Source organism: Gymnogyps californianus, chromosome 3 (genome assembly GCF_018139145.2).
Source record: "Gymnogyps californianus isolate 813 chromosome 3, ASM1813914v2, whole genome shotgun sequence".
NCBI classification, from domain to species: Eukaryota; Metazoa; Chordata; class Aves; order Accipitriformes; family Cathartidae; genus Gymnogyps; species Gymnogyps californianus.
This window is the reverse complement of record NC_059473.1, coordinates 91525988-91546830: the sequence shown is the minus strand read 5'-3', so window position 1 is coordinate 91546830 and position 20843 is coordinate 91525988.

Sequence of the window (20843 nt, the reverse complement as noted above, 5' to 3'; positions counted from 1 at the left end):
AACAAACAGAAATCAAAGACAGCACCATGAATGGAAGAACAGCTAAAAGCTTCAGCAGAGACACTCTGAAAAAAGGGGGAGAAAGGATATAGAAGAGACGTAAACAGCATCTATCTCCAAGTAGCGTGTACCAGAAAAATGGACAGATTGTCAAAGGAGAGGTTTAATTCTGGCAATCTCTGGCTGTGAAGTAGCGGACGTATCTCACAAATTTTCAGTTAATTTGGGCAGATGAAACTACAGTGTGAAGGAACTCTGCCTTCCGTGCAACAGTGACACTCCTGGCTGGCTGGCTGGCCCCAGGCTGGACACCGCAGGGGTGAGCAAGCTGTTTTGCTCTTTCCCAGGACCCCTGTCCTACAGAATTATCTTAATGATTAAGTCAGTCCCATTCAATTTTAGGCAACCTTTAAAAGAGATGTAAATAACAGCCTTTTTCCTTCTGCTCCTCTTCCTTCTCTTCCCTTTCATGTGTGCCAGAGCATCTATGCCTTGCTGGCTGGGACACTCACCTGGACGGTGGGAGGTGGTTCGAATCCTTTCAGATGGAGAAGGGAATGGAATTGCATCCCACGTGGAGTACTCTGCCCACTCAGAACTACACAACAAAGATTATATGTAAAGAAGACACTACTACTTTCTCTGGTTATGTCTTATAGGAGATGACTGCTGCTCCACTTCTGAAGAAAATTTCTGGGGCAAACAACTTACTCCAGCCTGCCTGGAGGGAAGCACCTTCCTGGAGGCACAGGTCAGATAACTATGAGTCCAGGCAAGGATGAGGATGTGAGACGGAAGCTTATTCCCAGTTGCTCCTCATAGTGATTCGAGACAACTTTCCCCTCCAAGTGCTGACCGTGAATCCCTTGTGAGGCGTCCACCCCTTGGGGGGCAGAGGACAGGCACTGTAAGGCCCTCCACTGTGGATTCGTGTATGGCAGTAGGAACCTTAAAGCTAGACTATGCACTGAGACACTCAGCTCTCCAGCACCCAAATCTGTTGGTGCACCTAGGCTCATGTCACTGCGTTGTGTCTCCTGGAGAACCCCTCAGGCTGGCATCAACACACGATGAGTAGAGCATACAGAAACCTACATTACTGCTGCTGGTGCTACACGGGGATTGAAAGGATTTCTGTCACCACTGGGGCCAAGCAGTTTAACAGTCTTTGCGAGCACTGTGTTTTCTTTCTTAAAAAATATGAGGATACTGACATTTAATACTCCCTGATTTGCATATAACTAAACTATATTGTGTGGTAATTTTTGCTTTGTTTCCTTACATATTATTGCTATTGTTGCCATAGTCTTTTGAGATTTGCTGTCTGTGCCCTGAGCATTAAAGAACTCACTGGGATGCCACTTATCTTAATCTTTTTTTGACATTTTTCATATATAAAGTTCCCTGCATAGTGACAGGTTCAGTATTGTTAAAAAACAGCAGGAGAAAAACCCAATTAAACTTGCAATTTTCCACGGAGCAAGGCATATACACAATATGCCTGCCAGATGACTTGCTCTGTCCTTGCCTGTACCAGACATGTCTATGAGAAGATTTTCCCCTGTGGGTACAGCATGTCCCATTTCCTAAAATTCTGCTACCTTTCTGCAGAAGAGAAATATAAATAAAACATATCCATAGTGGCTTTCTTCACCTCAAATATATATACTGAATTTACATGAAGGGCTAACATTTCAGAAGGCTCTCCAGATCTCCGAAAGCCACCTGGGCTTTCGGTTGCAGCTTCCTCGTACACACAAAAAGAGTTACTGCTTACCACGTTGCTCAGGCTATTTTGGTGTGTAACTCCTCAATACATACATAATCATTTAATTTTCACACATGCAAGAGGAAGACTGGACAGACATTTATGTTCACAGAACTGGACTCCTCCTTTGAGATCCCATCCGTGCTTCAAAATCAATCACATTAAAGAACTTCCGGTGTGATTCACAGTGAATTCAAACTCTGATTTATAGCAGACCAAGAGTGCAATTTGTCTCCCACCACTTCAGCTGTCCACAAGCTCAACACTTAGCGTAAGCACGTCTTCTCCATTCCCTCCGTACTCAAAGGAGTATTTTTTGATATAGGTAACTTTCTGTTCAGTGATTCATCAGCATCTCCTGTTTCAGGATGGGCTGAGTCATTTTCTGGCTGTCTCTCTCTCTGTCCACTGATTAAGAGCCTAGATCACTTTCTTACTAAACAGCTAACTTCAAAGCACTTAACATTAGGACAGATGACTCTTACCCCCAATTAAATCATCCAAGAGTCCTAGGTGTTAATCTCTATTCCAAGAATATTTATGCACTTATAACTAGAAAGCAATTAGATAAAATACAGGAGTAGTGATAGGAGTGACACCTTTCTCCCAAACTGTGGCTTTTTCCACTACCCAACAGTGTCAGGTCCCTTTTTCCCTGTGTCCCGGGAAGCTTCCACTCCTGGCTACCCAGCGGTCCAGCTGCAATGGGACAACTGCAGACAGCATTTGCTTAGAGTGGTTACTGGCCCAGCAGAAAGGCACTTTCCATTTTGCCTGGCTGAGAGCTGAATTATTACGAAAAGGAAAAGCATCTCTATCACTCCCCAATAAGAACATTAGTTTCCTATCCAAAGGCTCATCACCTGAGTTCATGAAAGAGTTTTAGGCTGCAAATCCCACTCTCACCTAAGCATCAAGAGGATGGGGAGGCAGTGAGACAGTTCTGTTTCCACAGGCTGTGTCAGTGTATCCCCGTGGGCTGTCTATTGCTAACGCCAATCCTAGATGCCTAAGGGTCCCTATCAAATTCAGAAGGAAATTAAGTACTTAGCATGAGCTTACAAATTATATTTTCAGAACAGGTGCTTAACATTGGGTCCAGTGTAAAACATGGTACAGAATTTGCATGCCTGGCCTGTTCCTGAATTGCTGAATATCACTTCCCTACGAGTCTGGAGACACCTTGTGTGGAGAACACAGACAGGTACTGATGATCCCTTTTACAGACAGTAAGTACAAAATCCGTTAAAGAAGCCATAGCAACCATATTTTCAATGCATTGACTTTCGTAATTAGATGGAACATTTCTTTAGATGCATTATCGTGTAGCCAACTACTGGTCTTTGGATTTTTAAATAGGAATTTCCTCCAGCCCTGCAAAAGAAAAGGCATAAGCATCCAAACTGAGATGGATTTTCTCACTGCCCTGCAATAGACTCATACCATGTAAGTGAATTTCTTTGCTTTTTAACTTAGCTTCACTATTAGGAAAGGAATTCGGAGGGTCTGTTGACTGGAGGTCTATTGGCAGAGGGAGGGAAAATAATTTTGATCACTCTTCCAGACAGCCTACAGGCAAAGATTCACGAGAGAGACCTACAAAACAGTGGTAATAAACCCCCCCAACAACCAGCTGTTAGCTCATTGCAGTACAATCTAAGGGAGATTAAGGCATAAAATAGCCTTTAACACGGGTAACACTTTTGGGATCCTGCTGCAGCAGACACAAGGTTTTCCTCCATCCTGCCTGGTGGGTATGTCTACAGCACAACTCAGCACAGTGGTACCCAAATTATCAAGCTAGCCTGTTCGCTGGAAACAGCAAGATCATATTGTCATTACCATAGCCTAGATATTCTGCTCCGCAGCAAGAATGGCTCCCACATCGTCCCAGCTATCCTGCTTGGGAAACTACAGCCCTTCATCTGGGCTATCATCTGGCACAACATTGCTTTGTGCCCTGCGCACAGACCCTAAGTGTTGCGGGAAGTACACACAGTCATAAGGGAAGGGGAAACGACACCATCCCAGAACAAGCTGTCAGCCCACCACAAACTCTCTTACCCAATAGCAGAGAACAAGAGGTCCTAAAAAAGCTGTAACCACAAGGGGAAATCTTCCTGGAGGTATCTCCTGGACAGGCAAGAGCAGAACCAGCCAGGATCGCTTGCTGTAAATGACACAGTCCCTTACCAAGTTCTTCTTACTTGAACTTTCTCTTGCTCCTGGAAATTTGATATAACATCACTTTTATTAACCCAGGGCACAGCTCAAGAGTGATCAATAAAATAGACCAAACACATAAATCTTTATTCAAACATCTGAATTTGACAATCTACAAATGAATAGCGTAAAGTAGCTGAAATCGGGCACCCACGTTGGCATCGAGAAATCCCCACAGAGCAGCATTCCTCAACCTACAGTCTATAAAAGGTAAAATATACATCACCAAAGAAAAAGGGACGCTTTTCGTATTATGCATTCAAAAGATGAGAATTGCATTTCAAAGGCCTCAGTGTGCTCCTAGCACAAGGGAACACAGCTCCTCTCACCTTCAGAAAGTGAAGCATTCATTTGTGCTGAAACCTTTCCTCTGTGAAGCCACTGCTGGAGTTACATCAAGCATTTGGCTAAGGACACAAAAGCACATGAACCCTCATTCAATATTTGGGTGACTATGTTTGCTCGTGCAAATTGTATCCAGCAAACCCACTCCCAGCTTTTGTAAACATCAAGAAAAATGGTGTGTTTGGGGGGAGTTTATAACTTTAATATTCAGGTACCTTGTTTTGCGACTTTTACTCCCAGTTATTAACCCTTACGAACCAGGGTTGTTTGTATCGCTCTGAGATCCAAAACTGAGCCAGCAGAGTTGGTCTTATATCCACCTCACCAGAACATTGCACCTGCATTAAAATAAAGGCTCAGCATAAGAGAAGGCCCAAAATTCTGAACTGATCAAAATTATATATGTAATAGATTTTTTTACTTATATATTCATGTTTAATAACTTAGTTCATCTACTGAGACTAATGAACAGCACGCTTTATTTAACGTTTGCTGAGTTACTGGAGTTTACAAAACCATCTGGGATCAGTTCTACTTTGTGTATTCACATTACTAATAAACTATTCAACTGCATTTTCCTTTGTGCAGGGGATATGTGCCAGGTCTACGTTTGAATCGCATGTTTGTATTTGTGGTCCAAATCCATGAAGAGACAGACACAAAGGTAAGCAACCACAGTCATTCTCCTGCAAACTCTTTAAATCCTTTCACTGGGCACGACGCGAACTACAGGCTGCAGCTATACCAAAGGTAAAGTTTGGCAAATCAATCTGGGAATGGATAGAACTGTTTTACATAAAAGTATTTCTAGCTTCCTGTTTAAACCTAAGGAGGAAAATGTGTATGTAGTTTGCAGAGTTAAATTTCTGAAATATGTTCTTCTTTCCTCTGTATTTCTCAGTCTCAGAAACCACACGGATTACGGGGAAGAGCCTGCTCACCGAGGAGAATTGTTAGCACTTTCTCAAGTGCTATCCTCAAAACTTACTTAAGAGAGAAGGGAAAAGATTACTCCTTCTTGAAAACACATGAAACAGGATCTTATTTTTTCTCTGGCATTCTTGCTTTTGGCTGATTCATTGTTGTACACAGATATGTTTATAAGCAACGAAGAACAATGTTAAGTTTATTCAGAACTGAGTTTATTAGTCCAGCTAATCCTAAAGCTTTGGAGGAATTAGTGCAGGGATTCAGAAAGGATAATGAAAGATTATTTTGATGAGTACCAGTCAAAATATTTCTGAAGACCAGAAATCTAGGCATTTTCTTAAGACAACGACACAGATAAAGAAAAATTTCCCTTCATAAATTTTAACACTAAAGCATTCCCGCAAGTGCTTAAAATTCTGGCTAACCCAACAGAGAACTGCACTGAAAAGAAACTAACTTATTTTTATATTTGGCAAATGTTTTTACTAATAAGCATTTTAATTAAATAATAATAATCTTCTAAAATATTTTGCAATACACAGTGGACTATTTTATTGTTTTATATATTTTGCTTTCACATTTTGCTGACAGCTCATATTAATTTCAGTAAGAAGCATGTCTGTACAATCATACCAAATGGCTTACTGTATTTGTTTGAAATACCCATAAGGGCAGAATCAAACATTAAACATGTAACTAAAACAAAAGTAATAGTTCGATTTGTCACAGAGCTGACCTTTTCTTAATAGATACTATAGGTAGGATTCAACTCCACTTGCTACAACGAAAGTGACTTTAATTTACGTATCTGATTCTAGAGAAGAATCTGGCTCCATATATATTTAAACAACTGTCAGCTTCAACCTACATTATGTCCCACCATAATGTTCACAGTATTTCATGAGCAGATCTATTTTATTTGCAGTTATTTCTTCTCTTTTCTTGGCTTGCTGTAACAAACACTTTGTTCTCTCTCAGTGCAAAAAAAAAAGGGGGGGGAAAAAAGCAGAGAAACCAAAGTCTGTATCTCAAGTGATGATCATTTCCAAAATAGATCATGTGTGTCTTATCAGAGATGCCTCCATTTGGACTACTAATTTCCTGAGAATTTTTGTTTGCAATGAACCAAAATGCAGCACTTGAATAGAGAGATACGGTCCACTAAAAATAATAGTACTTCTATTCTAATCAAATAACTTTATTTCAAAACTGAGTACAAAATCACGAATTAATTCAATATCTAAGTCTAAATTTTCAAAAGTGTCTAAAGATTAACTACCTTAGTAGCCCAAATATATTTTCTAACTAAATCTAGAAGCTTAAATGTCATTGACTATCAATGAGATTGAGGGTCCAGTATGAAGATTTTGGTCCTTAAACATGCAGTATTATGGAAAACCCCACTATGTAACCACACATATTTTTTGAAGCCAAATGCCTTTAACAATCCAGGTACTAGTAAAAAAATCTCCTTTGAAAATGTGAGAAAAATGAACTCAGACCAACTCAGTAACCAAGCTGTCTGAACAAATTAGGTGCCAGTTTTTCTCCTCTATGGCAGTAAGTAGAGGGTACCTTTTGTTTTGAAGTGCATTCCTTCTGAGTGAAGGACACAACTATACTCTGTTCTTTATAATAATATGAGGAAAGAAATGAAATTATTTCTGTAGGTATTCTCCTGAATAAATGTTGGGCCAGATTTCTAAAGATATGCACTAAATCCAAGTCAACTTTGTCAGTCTTTGATTTCAACAAGAATGTGTTACCTGGACGCCGCCTTTAATCCAGTCTTAAGAGCAACAGCTGGGATATAGGAAAACCATATTTGAATTCATGCTCACTTATTGTTAGAAGGGGTGGAAGAAATAACAGGAGAAATTTGAACTATTCAGGAGGAAAACAGAGGTGCAGTTGAACTTTGAGCTGTATTCTCACTGCAAATAATCTAAGAAGTTTATTCAACTGGAATTATTACTCTTGAATGAGAAAATCCTGATTTTTCAGAGAAAGGAGAACTTAATTCAGGTAAAATGATTAGATATCTGTTTCCTAGCTTAGATTTTCTAGAGGAAAGCATAGCCTAGACATACCAGAGCATCAGAAGGGTGCCTTTTCAAGCCAGTAGACCTACCTGCAATACTGTCTTAATGGCTAGGAGGAGGAAAAGGGAGAGACCAAGAGAAAGCAGTCACAACAGCTACTTCTACAGATTCCCTTGACAGGGATTTTCTAACTTTATCATCTAAAAGTCAGCTGCCTAAATGTCAGCTAGTCCCCTGAGCTCCTCTATAGTCGAAGGAGAGAAAGAGGTACCTCCAGAAGGCAATTCATCTCATCCTAAAGTAGGTATCTAAGACAGGTTCAGTGAATCACTATCTCATTTTTTCTTATCCTATGGCTATGAAGGGAATGTGACAAGTAACTTTTAGATGCCTGAGTCTGGTAAGATGAATGCTGCCCTAGTGTCATTTTTCACTCCACTCTGAAACTTCACTTTCAGATTTTCTTCACCTTTGTGATCTTTGGGTCTTGGTTCCCTTTCTTGCCACTGTTGCCAAGCTTCATGAGGCCTGACCTGACCTCACTCACTGACCCGAGCCAAAGCCCACTGGAAGATCCTCTTTGCTGTGAATGATCTTTGGATCAAACCTTAAATGAAAAGTAGTACAAGGGCAAAGGTGCCATCAAGATTATTACAGATCAGCAAGTTGGTTTACTCCAGTCTCTGCAGGAAAAATTCTCCCTTGAATCTTTAAGACAGGGCCAATGTATTGATTAGCCCACTTCAGTTCAGAAGGTTAGCAGCTTTTTGACCTCATATCTTGTGCTGTCATACACAACTTGATAAACTGCATCAAAATCGCTCCATATGGTTGTCGTTCACGTCTAGCCAGTAGAAAGGCCAACGAGAGGTGCAAGACTCTCTCAGAAACCTGTATTGCAAGAGTCTTTCTGCAATAGTCTGGTGAAAAATAGACTTTCCGCTTGAATTCTAGAATTCCCTCTATTCTGGAATTAATCAGAATTTTATTAGATTTGGGCAATATGTAAAAATGTTATTGTTTAAATGTGTCCATGCTTGTCATTGAGGCAAAATCACATGATTAACTATGTGATATTTTTTTCCCTCTCCTGACAAGAGGATCAGTTGAGCACATGAACAGTCAACTATCTCTAGTATCATACAGCAGTATCATAAGAAAGCAATTATAGCAGAGGTTGCATTCGGTAACAATGTATGAAAATTTTCCACCCTAAGATTAATGGCAAAGATTTCTTACTGAAATCAAAAATAGTTTGTGCTGTGCATCGAAATAGCTTGTATCATTTAGAATTGTGGGGAAGAGGAGCCAGAAGATAAAACAATCTGGAAAACATGTTATCACCAAACAGAAGCTGTCAATCATGGTACTGCATGGAACATTACAAAAATGGCAAAAAATTGGACTCTGACTTGAGAACATCCGTTCTCTCTGCATATATGAGAAAAACAAAGCTGTTATACAAATAAGTTACTGATTTCCTTATATTAACAGAATTCTCGTTGGAAGGCAGCTTTTATCAGAACAGGAATCTGAAATCTGGAAACTTGTTTGTAAGTTATGGTCAAAAGTGGCCCGCATCTGAAGTGAATGGGTAAAGATGGGTAAACAATGAAAGTCTCAAAAACTATGGAAGCCTACCTGAGAGATTCCAACTCTGCAGATTCAAAAGGCTAAGAACAGGAATAAAAAGCACCACTGCATTTGAATTTGCAAAAACTTACCATATAAATAATAATAATAATTTTGTAGAAAACCCATCCATGGTTTAAAATAATTTCTAAGCAGACTGCATGAAAACAATTCACACTTTTAGTTCAGGTATATCTACCAATGCATATGCTCCTATCCGTCTATCTATATGAATCTATGTGAGTTAAACACAGCAAGGTGAACTTCATTAAATCAAACTTTGATGTTCTTTACACAATTGAATCAAAACCCAGGGATCTTTATCACTTTCTTATCAGAATTAACAGTATACAGCCACAGTAAAATGTACCATTATCGTAATTTCATTATTATGCAGTGCCATGGGTTTACTGTTATAACATAAAATATGATAAATATTCAAATCTCTCAGTCCAGCGTGGAATTTACCACCAAAAAAAAAAATATTAGCAAAAGGAACAGAAAGCAGTAAGTTACTTCTAAAGCTACTCTGTCTTTCTCACAAATGCGGAGCAAATGGATGACTTAAATCTCAAATTGGACTCCATTTTTCCTACTAGTACTCTTGTAATGAACATTTAAGTTTTAAACCTAGTAAAATAACTGTGAAGTACTTCTTATGGTGCATTTATTACCTTTTCTTTTCTACATATATGTGTATAACTGTTATACCACTCAGCTGCATTTTTAATATGAAGGTTAATTATGTTAGTGCAATATTGTGTCACCCTATGCCATGTAGTTGAGTTTAAAAAGTCTTGTGCAGCTTTTGTCAATAGAATAGTCCATGGCCTTTACAGTAGATACTGTCATCCCAGGACAGTTCACCTAGCTTAAATACCTGTCTCCAACAGTGTCCCATAGCAACTGTTTAGAGAAAAGACAAAAATACAGGGCATGAATAGAGTGATTTCTCCATGCTACACCTCCCAAGCAACCAGCAGTGTTCTTGCGACTTCCTCTGCAGGAGGTCATATCCAGACCCTGTCCTCCATTAATTTATCATAAAAGGAGTTATTAACCCATTTATTAATCCATTTATCCTAGTGTAAATGTAGATAATGTGTGATGGATTCCGTATGTTTTGTTCGATATTTGCTGCTTAGTTCATGTTAATACAGCACACCTCTAGAGAATGACTGGGTCAAGTGAGCTCTTTTGGAGAGGGAGGCTGCTCCAGCACTGGTTTGCCACTGAGGGAGAGGAGACTGCAGGGTGGAAGAACGTGAAAGAAGAAAGAAGAAAGCACAAGGAAGAAGAAAGGAGAAAGGAGAAAGGAGAAAGGAGGAGGAGAAAGGAGAAGGAGAAGAAGAAGGAGACAAGACCAAGAAGGAAAAACAACAAGAGAATGAATGCTCAGGAAGGGAAGCCTACAGCACAGCAGAAAGACTCAGGGTGAGTCTATGTTAGGGTGTCAGTTTAGGTAGGAGTGTGCTTTTGAAGAAAATCTTTCAACTGTCACCACTTGGTGTGCTTCGGTTTGCATCATGGAGTGGTCTCTGAGCACATTAACCGGATTCCTTCTGGATAAAAATTAATTGGAAGATGCCCTCCAGGACTTCAAATCCCAGCCTCAAAGGAGTATTCAATCTACAGGACTACACCAGACTTAATTTGAAGTACCTATGCATAGTCCTCAGCAGCAACTGCTCTGCTCCACAAATACAGCTGCTGGCTCCCACTACTTGCCTATGCAGATGTAGCCTGAACAACTCCGCAGTGGAGCAGAGGCTGGCACAGACAACCCTCAAAGGTGACAGGGTGACCAGAAAGGACTGTACAGACTGTGCTGCAACCTGCTATGCCTCTGAGTTAACTGAAACTATGCTTGGAAGCCAGGACCTGCCTTCAACACTGCATTGGGCAGGGGAAGATTTATTCTTAAGATATTTTTTCTACTCTGTTTCATCTAGTCACTTTATTTTATTTAAAAAAAAAAGATCAATTCGTCTACTTTTATTCTCAAAAAACTGTCTTTTTTAGTTTAAAAGCCCTTTTGGCCTTCAGGGAAGCTCACTATACAGAAAAATCCTCAGCAGATCCATTCCAGAGCTCTGGCCAGTTTCAGATCCCATTACAAAAAATTGTAAAGGGACTTTTAAATAATGGATCATACAGTCCAATAGTGATAATATTTATGACTGCAATCATAAGCATCTAGGAGCTGAAGCCCTGCTTTTTATCATTGAAATGAGAGTATAATCCATGCTTACACTTCGTCTGTGGATTGTTGCTAGTCTTCCCTCAGGACACCGGGATGATGCTTACTACAGCCATATGCATGATTGGCATTACTGATAGAGAGCCCACAAATGCTGCGTCATGGTCTACAATGCAGAGAAGCTGTCTATGCCACATGTGATCAAACACTGTACTGAAAAGACACACGATAAAATGCCCGCTTGACCTTCCCAGAAACATCACTATTAAAAAAATGCTGAAGTAATATCAATTGACTTTTGCTTTTTATTTCCTGAAATGTTAAAATCTTGATTGGAAGGAATCAGGTACGTATGAACTACAGTGAAACAAGATCTTATACTTCAAAGATGAAAATATTCATATCTGATTGTAATCCATCTCCCGGCCTATGGACCAAGGCCTTCAGGGAGCTGGACAAATCCACATCATATTTCTAAATGCCCATTTTGTGTTTCGACCTCTGCCTTAGATATCAGATAAAAATCACACATAACCACATAACTCCCTAGTGATTACATTAATGCAGATGCTGAAAAGAATCATTTTGTTGAGTGAAAGTCATCAAGAACTTAGGCAAACATAAAAATTTCTTCCACATCTACCCTTCCCTGCTAAAACAGAGCTTAGGCAATACATTGCCAGTCACTTTAGAAGATGTTTATCGCTCATTGTTGCTTTATGTTAATTTTACTTTGTTTAATCACATAAAACCCTTTTTGGTAAGTGATATGTGCATTTATAAGGCACTTTCAGATCTAAGGATGAAAAGCACTAGCTAAAAATGCTATCATCATTTCCACTGCAATGGATTCAGAAAACATGAACCTTTTTGAGAGGAACATAAAGTATACACCAGAGCTATAGAACATAGCTTTAAATACTAATGTGAAGTCGTTACTGAAAACTTCAACACAGATCTAATGAAATAATTGACACTGAGAAATTACACACCTATATTTTGCAAATAACCCATACACTCTCTTTTTTAGCAATGCTTAAATTGGAGAAATCCTACTGGAATCCGCCTCCAGAAATACAGCCCTCTCTTTTTCTCCAGCTTCTTTTCATATGGTTATCACAAACAGTAATTATATTCATATTCAAAACTCAATTCTCTGGCCAAGAAAAGGCAGTCATGTGTCTCCAGGTCATAACCCTGGACTGAAAGGTTACGAGAAGACCCTAGAGCCTAGGTGCCACTAGAGCACCTAAGAAAACTTTCCCCAGGGCCCACCAGCTCTACCCTCCTCGGGCCAACCACAGCCCCTGGGCTTTGGCTAGATCTGCTAAATCCACACTGGCCCACAATAACCTGTCCTCCACATTGGAGTTTAGCAGTGGATGATCTTAATAGCCTCTTGTTCGTGTTGCCTATGCTTCACTAGGAAGGCTGTAAAGCTGCGTGTGCATTACTGACGTGGTTGTTTCAGCCTACTTTGTTCCTATCAGCACATGATGCCATATTTAATACGACTCTAAATTTGGAGTCATTTTCATACAGCACAGATAAAAAAGTATGAGCAGTGAATTTCAAGCGCTTTCACACAGATGGCAATCCGGTGCGAAATACTATTGCATTTTCCCACACTCCAATAAGAAAGTATAAATGTCAAATAAACTGGAGATTTTCCTCTGAGGAAAAGAAAAATGCAAAAAAGTTAGAAACCAGTGCCTAGATGGAGCTCAGCAACCCCCATTTTGTCACTTGTTATACAATCATATTTATTGCAAGCCAGTGTGTTGATTCACTGGAATGAGTCACCCCAAACCACTATATTTTGCAATCTCTTACTGCCATCTTATGCCGTTTTTTGTCACTGCACAACCCATGACATACTAAAAATTGTCAAAGAAATGCTTTCTCACATACAGTATTTCCTTTCATAAGTGTTTGTCATCCTATCAGCTCATTATCATCTGGCCCTCATTCTGCACCCCCCCAATTCTGCAAGAAAATATTGAACACTGAATTCTCTTTGAAGTTGATGAGAACCGAAAACCCCCAGCACCTTTGAGGATCGTGTTAGAAAGGCTAATAACAAGCTCTCCCCTTCAAAACTATTTCTTCAGTTGCTCATTGCTTTTCAAACACGTGGCTTGATTCTCATTTGCACTGATTGACTCCACGTTTCCCATTCCAGTACTGCGCAGGGACTACAAACTAAATGAAGATAGGCCTGCAGTTTCCCTTCTATAAAAAAGATGCCTATAAATGGTGAAAACAGATTCACAGCATACATTATTCACGCAAAAAGAATTTACAAAAATCGCTGATTTAAACAGCATTAAATGATGGAACACCAAAATGAGTGAGGCACAAGAAAAAAATAGTGGTCTATGATGAGCTTTACTTTTAAAGCAGGGGTTTTTTTCCTCTCAAAAACTACTCTAAATGACATTTGGGACTTCTCTGGGTGTCGTCTTTCTTGAATTCCACATCAAATTTCCAGTTTATAGGTAAAGAAACACTGCTGGGTGCCTTACCAGCAAAACATGAAAATTCAACCTAAACTCTAAGAGTTAAAGTGGGTTTTCTCCTTTTCTGGTCCCATCAACTCTAACAAATTTTCCACTAGCCAGGATATTTCCCCAGCACTATCTGTAAAAACCACTCCATTTTAGTTCTGCTGTAGACATTGATGATTAGAGTTCAGTAAAGTATCATCTTGTGGCTAATATATTAGAGCAAATAGATTCATTTCTCTCCCGTTCCCTTCTCCAACTCAGTTGTGCTTTTGTTCTTGTTGCTGCACTGATGAAAATTAAAATAGAGTTCAGCTTCTCAATACAGCCAATGTAAACAAACCTTCCAATTCACAGCAAATTCTGCAATCACATTTTATGCCACATAAACTCCGTTTTCATAAAATGCATTGACTTCAACTGTTCCCAGCTATTGTAATTCCAAAGCACAATGTTGCAAGACAACTAACATTTGTATTGATTTTTCGATATGTGCTACAATAACTCCTTTTAAACACAATTCAGTGATCACTCTCAATGACAATGTAATCAAATGAGAGCTGCACAATATTTCATTGTTTGGCTTTCCCTAACGCTGGAGCAATTCCCATATCTCACTTAATAATACATTCACAGGAGAATCAACTAATGCAGTAGGACCCCACCATCTAAAAGCAAAATTATCTTCTTCTGTGCTTAGTTTCCTGAGAGACTAATATTACCCAAAAAAAGACAAATTGATGTGATGTTCTCCACTCTTAGACATCATTTGGACCTTGTCACAACCCTCTGCTCTGTGGCATACTCCAGTGTGGGGAAATCTAAACAGTTATAAGTTGCCGCTTTCTGCTTACTTGCAAGGAGAAACAGTGCAGAATCTAACCTTGAAAACACCCAAAACATGCCAAGTATTGGTATAAACAGAACCATATCGTTAATCTTGCAATTATCTATTTTCCTTAGTATTTATATAACTCTCTGTGGTCTGTATTTTTAAACATAGGAGACCTAATTCACCTTTTCAGGTGCAAAACAGGGCCCCTACTGTAAAAAAGGGATATTAGAGTCATACTCAAGGTCATTAAAATATTGGCACTTTTTTTTCCCCCAAAATCTAAACCTAGTTAATGAAAGATCTTATTACTACAAAAAGAGGAGAGTAAATATAGAGAAAAGTCACGTGGATTAACAAAGCCAACCTATTTCTCACTGATAACACTGTTCTCTGAAAACTGCAGGGAAGTACAGTTAGCAGATATGAAGTTCAGCTACTATTAAAATAGCAAAAAATACTTAATTTTTTAAACAAAATGTAATATCATAGAATCATAGAATGGTTTGGGTTGGAAGGGACCTTTAAAGGTCATCTAGTCCAACTCCCCTGCAATGAGCAGGGACATCTTCAACTAGATCAGGTTGCTCAGAGCCCCATCCAGCCTAACCTTGAATGTTTCCAGGGATGGGGCATCTACCCCCTCTCTGGGCAACCTGTTCCAGTGTCTCACCACCCTCATTGTAGAAAATTTCTTCCTTATATCTAGTCTGAATCTACCCTGTTTCAGTCTAAAACCATTGCCCCTTGTCCTATCGCTACAGGCCCTACTAAAAAGTCTGTCCCCATCTTTCTTACAAGCCCCCTTTAAGTACTGAAAGGCTGCAATAAGGTCTCCCCAGAGCCTTCTCTTCTCCAGACTAAACAACCCAGACTCTCTCAGCCTGATATGATATATATGATATATTTTTATGATGTGCTGAGGGGACAGAGATTATTCAGAGGGGAATTCAACTTCAAGCTGGGTCCATAGACATTATAGTACAGAGACTTACAATAAAATAACTTGCCAGCTTAACTTCAATAGCAAGCAAACACATACGCTAAACCAAAGATGATGCATTTGTAAGGCTGAAGAGTATTCTACACATCCCTAGGTATGCGTAAAGTGCCCATGGAAATTTTAGGTAAAAAAAAAAGTTTCATAGTACAGAGAAAAATAAAGAAGTCTCTCTAGTGCACTTTAAAAAACAGAATTTATTGTTTGAAAAATAGAAAAAAATACCCAAGTCTTTTTCTATGTATCTTGCAAGGCTTTTGAATGATCCTGATTATTTGTTATTTTACATAAGTGTTTAAAAATGTAGTCCCCCAGGGTTACTAACTACAATGCCAGTCTGCTCCACTTCACAGCTGCTTCACAACTGCTTAAAAGTTTCTTTACAAATCAGTCGCCTCTACTTCCGAATTAATTTTACACTTAATAGCAATATTGCAAATCTCCAGATTCATAGTCCAAGCATGCTCACAAACATTCTCTTGAGATACAGCTTTCAGATAATAGACCTCTCTGCCTTGCTAGAACTATTGCCCTGATACCATCTGCTTTGACAGCTCTTCTTCTGTCATCCCTTTTTCTGGCATTTGCTATGCATTGTCCTGCTGTCTCTGCAGGTCTTACCTGTTCCATTTTCCCTCTCTGGCTCTTAGCCATTTTTGATTAGGGAGCTTCCAGAGCTCTTCAAAAGCATTTTTACAGGCAATTTTTCCTGTGAACATTTTCTCTTGGCTGATCTTTGAACTGTGATTTGGCTTTTCTCCCACTGTATGACTTATATTTCCACTAACCCAGTTGCTGTTGCAATTGCAGTGGCTATTCTAAAACTATCATCTCAGACATTCCTGCAAAATTATTGAGATATCATTTCTTTAAATCTCAGTTACTAAGTGATCTACTTTGTGTGTTTAGTTACTCATTCCCAAGTCACATTACATTACTTCTTCTATTTCGAACCCTAGAAAAATCTTCTCCACTAAGCAAAAATAAGATCAGGAGACATAGTTCCCGACTCTTCCACCCGTTGGCAGTTGCACGGTCTGAGGACCGGTCAGTAGGCTGCCTGATCAAGGTGCCCCAGTGACAGGTAACTGCTGTAACAAGCATTTGTACTTGGGAGCAACCACACTGCTGTGCCAAGAGTCTGCTCTGGACTCAGGAATGTAAAGACACCTTAGACACCCTTTGACAACAGGAACATCACCTCTTCATTTGTGTTGTGTAGGGTGGTACTTGGGGCAAGTGCTCTGGATGGGAGCTGTGGTCCCTTGCAGAGAGCCTACAGGTTCACGGAGAAAAGCTTTTGGTGGCAGGCACCTAACTTCCCCTTGCATTTAGAAACCATGCTGAACTGTTTTTTCCGCCGGAGAAATAGCCTCTAAAAACATATACCAAAAACATTCAGGAAAATGAGTATTAGGCAGTGAACACTCGTATTATCACTCTACAGGGTTTCACTCCAGACCACACCATTGGGTATAGTCTGAGCGTTATTCTAAGTCTTTAATACTAGGCTTAACTTCTCATAGGGAACAGGGTTAGGGTTTCTAGGGAAACTTTTTCTGAGGAAGGACATGAAGAGAGTGGTAACACAGTAAATTTAGTCCTCCAAGGAATTCCAGAAATGTGGGGGAAATCTGCAAAAGGTAGAGAAGAAGGTGAAAAACATATCAGTTGGATTGAGTAGAGTGAGCTGGGAAAAGGAGTGAGGCAAAACCCACAAGATATAGCCAAAAGCCAGGGTCTTCAAAGGCAAGAACTTGAACTCTCATCATGGAAAATCTGAGGGGTAACAACTGAAAGCTTGTCAAAAATAGAGAGAAAACATCCATTTCTGTTGCCTTTTCCAGTAACTTCTTATGTATGAAAAAAAAGTCTTGGCATAAAAGTTAGGGAGACATTTCCAACACTGTTTCACTTACCCTTTTAAGGTTGTCGCTGTGTCACTATCTGCTTTTTTCTAACTTTCATTCCCCTGAGTACATGAAAGCACACCCAGTCTCTTGCTGTCAGCTGCCCTGGTCTGAGTCTCCCACTTCTGCTTCCTCTTCTCATCCAAATTCTTGCATGCCATATTTCAGCTAATTTCTGAATTGTCACACCTTTCCATAGCTATTCTTATATCTCCCGTTTACAGCATCTGCTGCTTAATCTTTTAACGTGTGTATATTCAAAACAAGTATCTGTTGTAAGCCTTAATATGCACCTTCAGAGTTCTTTAGTATATTCATCATTTCAGATCAATGGGCATCATCGACAATAATTTTAGTCATTAAGAAGATCCATAACAAAACCAAAGTTACACCTTGCTGCAAATATTAAGAAGATGTGATGCCATGTACTGGAAAAAAAAAATTTAAAAAATTTAAAAATTATGGTCATCCAATGACTGGCCTAGTTTTGAAGTGATCAGTTTTTTACCTTTTCCTCCACCAACGGTGTAATAGCAAGATTTCATTTGAATTGACTTGGGAGCATGGGAATGAAAAAATAAGGAAAGGAAATCTTCAGTCTGAGCATAGTCAAACTATGGATTTCCTTGATGCAGGAGATTCAAATTACAGGGTCAATTCTAAGAATGACTGCCTGGGTAATTTTATAAAACCTAACGTGTTGTACTGCATACCCAATTAATATTATGCTTCAAGACATAAAACTGTAACTTGTCCTGCTGAAAAAGAAGCTGTTTTTTCTCCATGTCATGGTGTTGTGACACTGGGATAGGTTCAGTATAGTTAAATAAATAAATAACATGTAAGGGAAAGAGTATTTTTTAATTTTAAAATAGTATTTTCTAATTCAAGCTTAGACAGACAATTTTTAAGTATTGATTTTTAAGTCATCTATTTTCCATTGTGTAATTTCCATTACATTAGCAGAACTGTGAGCAAGCAGACAAATTCCGGGAAGAGGACGGATAAAAGCTGCCCCGGGGAAAAAACAGCCCTGGGCCCACATACTTAAGAGTTCAAGGCTTGTTGACAAATCAGACCATACCCATGAGCAAAGTATAGAGTCTAAGAACAGAGCCCCAGAAAGAAATCCACTTGGAATAAAAACTCCTTTCCTTTGCATTTTGAAGCTGGGACAAAGGTCTCTGCAATCAGTTGTGAGAGAGGGAAGTCAAAGAGATGGTGCATGCGGAACCTCATCTGAAATTAAGGAATTGTGCTTGTGGAAAGAGGGAGACTACAGTCTCTTAAAGCAGTGTTTCTTCGTTGTTGCTGATTATACTTAAGTGCTGAGTCAGTGCATTCCCTGAATCTCCTGACAAAAAGGCTATAGGCAAACAAGAGACAGTGAGGACAGCTAAGGCCCCGGGAAGTGAAAAAAATCTCTAATATCAGAGGGTCTTTTTAGAAATGGGTAGCCTAAAATCTGCCAAGGACTGCTTGGAAAAGAATAGACTTGTTAATTTCTAGCCTCTTCTAATCTGCATTTTCTGTTAATCTAGGTGGTATATAATTTCATCTTTTCTTTAGCAATCAGAATAATTGATCAATAAATATCTGCCCAAGAACAGCAAGAGGCTCTCCATAATATGAAATCTTTCCATCAAGACGACACAGTCTTCCAAAAGTTCGGTCAGCTCACTTCTAAACTTCTGAAAGTTGCATGGCCTCTTATGGAGGTCAGGACACAGGGATTCCTTTTGGTCTTAAAATCCAGCATTCCGTAATTCTGCCCAGTTGTATGGTTGCCTCCACAAACCTCCTTTAAAGTGTCCTGCTGAACATGTAATTGCTATAACTGCCAGGTTCCTGGCGGTGAAATTACAGAGGTATTCTGTCTTGCTAAAAAGGAGTATTTGTGGGCAGTTAACATTAAGAAGTTTAGTAGTGCTTATATATGAGAAGTATACATGTATGTTCATTCACAGTTATTGTGAACTTCTAAGAAAATATAAAATTATAGACTGGAGAAAATATGTATTATTTCCTTCATAACTCAGGAAAGCTCAGATGACATTTTAAATAACAACAAAACAAGATTTAGTATTAAAATTGTTAAGCATGTAAATTTTAATTGAGTTGCTTATAGTATCTTAAATTACACTTTAATTATCAGATTCTGCAGGATTACTATCTTTAAGTCATGAATTTATTTATAATTTATTTTTTAAACATTGCTTCTTTTGACACATAAATTTTTGGCAAAGATTTATTGCTTACAGAGAATAATTCCAGGCCATTTCCTCACAAATGCAATACTGAAGACCACTTCAAGGAGTCATTTAGCCTTTCTGTAATGTTCACACCCTTCAACAGAGACTGTGACTTTTTTCACTTTGAGGTGCTGCTGAGCACAGAACACAAGACATTTCAGTGACATCTACCACAGAGATCAGATTTAAATCTTATTTCTACTAGTCTTAACCTAACTTTCTCTCTGACAGCATTATTAATACCAGTATGTTCCATGATTTAGGGCTTCATTCAGTTGTGACCGAAGACAACCACAGTCTCTTAACTGATTTCAGTAGCAACTGTATTAAGTTCTTCACAGTTTTACAGAAATGGTCAATAATGATGTTCCGATGTTTTTTGTACTGTGGGATTTTGACCAGTAGACTAAATCAACATCAACAGCTAGCTACAGTCAGAGAACAATTTAATTGCTCACATTATGTGTTAAAGTTGACTTAGAAAAACAGAGTAAAGAAATCTCCACTTTTATTAACAGGACCAATTTAAAACTAGAAAAAGTCAGATCACATCTGAGCCCAGCCTGAGTCAGTGGTTTTGTATGGTGTTACCTCTAAAATCACTTTATCTTGTCAAATCACTATTTAGGAGGAAGCCTGGGAGGAAAAGAAATGACAGATGTCTTTTCTGAATCTGAGAGACGCTGAGCTGTTTAAAGGAAAGTAAAAATGTGATGAATCCATTCATATTTTCCAGCAATACTGCCACTTCCCATACTTGGGCTGCAAATTCTACTCATAGGAGTGTGTCCTCCAGCAACCGACATCTAGAGCAGAGACCCACTGACCAACTTCCTGAGCTACAGAAATTGTTAACAGCCCTTGGAAATTCTGTAGGCAAGGTCAGAGTGAGAAAACTGGAGGCATTTCTCTTTCTCTACAGACCTCTGTATGTTGTTAAAGGGAAAACCTTTGTTTTGCTTTAAAATTTGCACTAGCCTCACCTCCTGTGAGCCCTAGTATGTTCCCCTCAAGCCTCAGCAAGTCTCAGTTATTCTCATTAGTCCATGAGGGGAAAAAAGCCTCCTGAGGACACACATTTCCTTAAAATAGGAGATTTCACAGAAATCTTCGAAGTTCTACATTGGCTCCAGCTTATCCTGTAAATTTTGATCTTGGAAACAAAACACCATCAGGGGCAGGCTACTAATTTAGTTCTCTCTTTC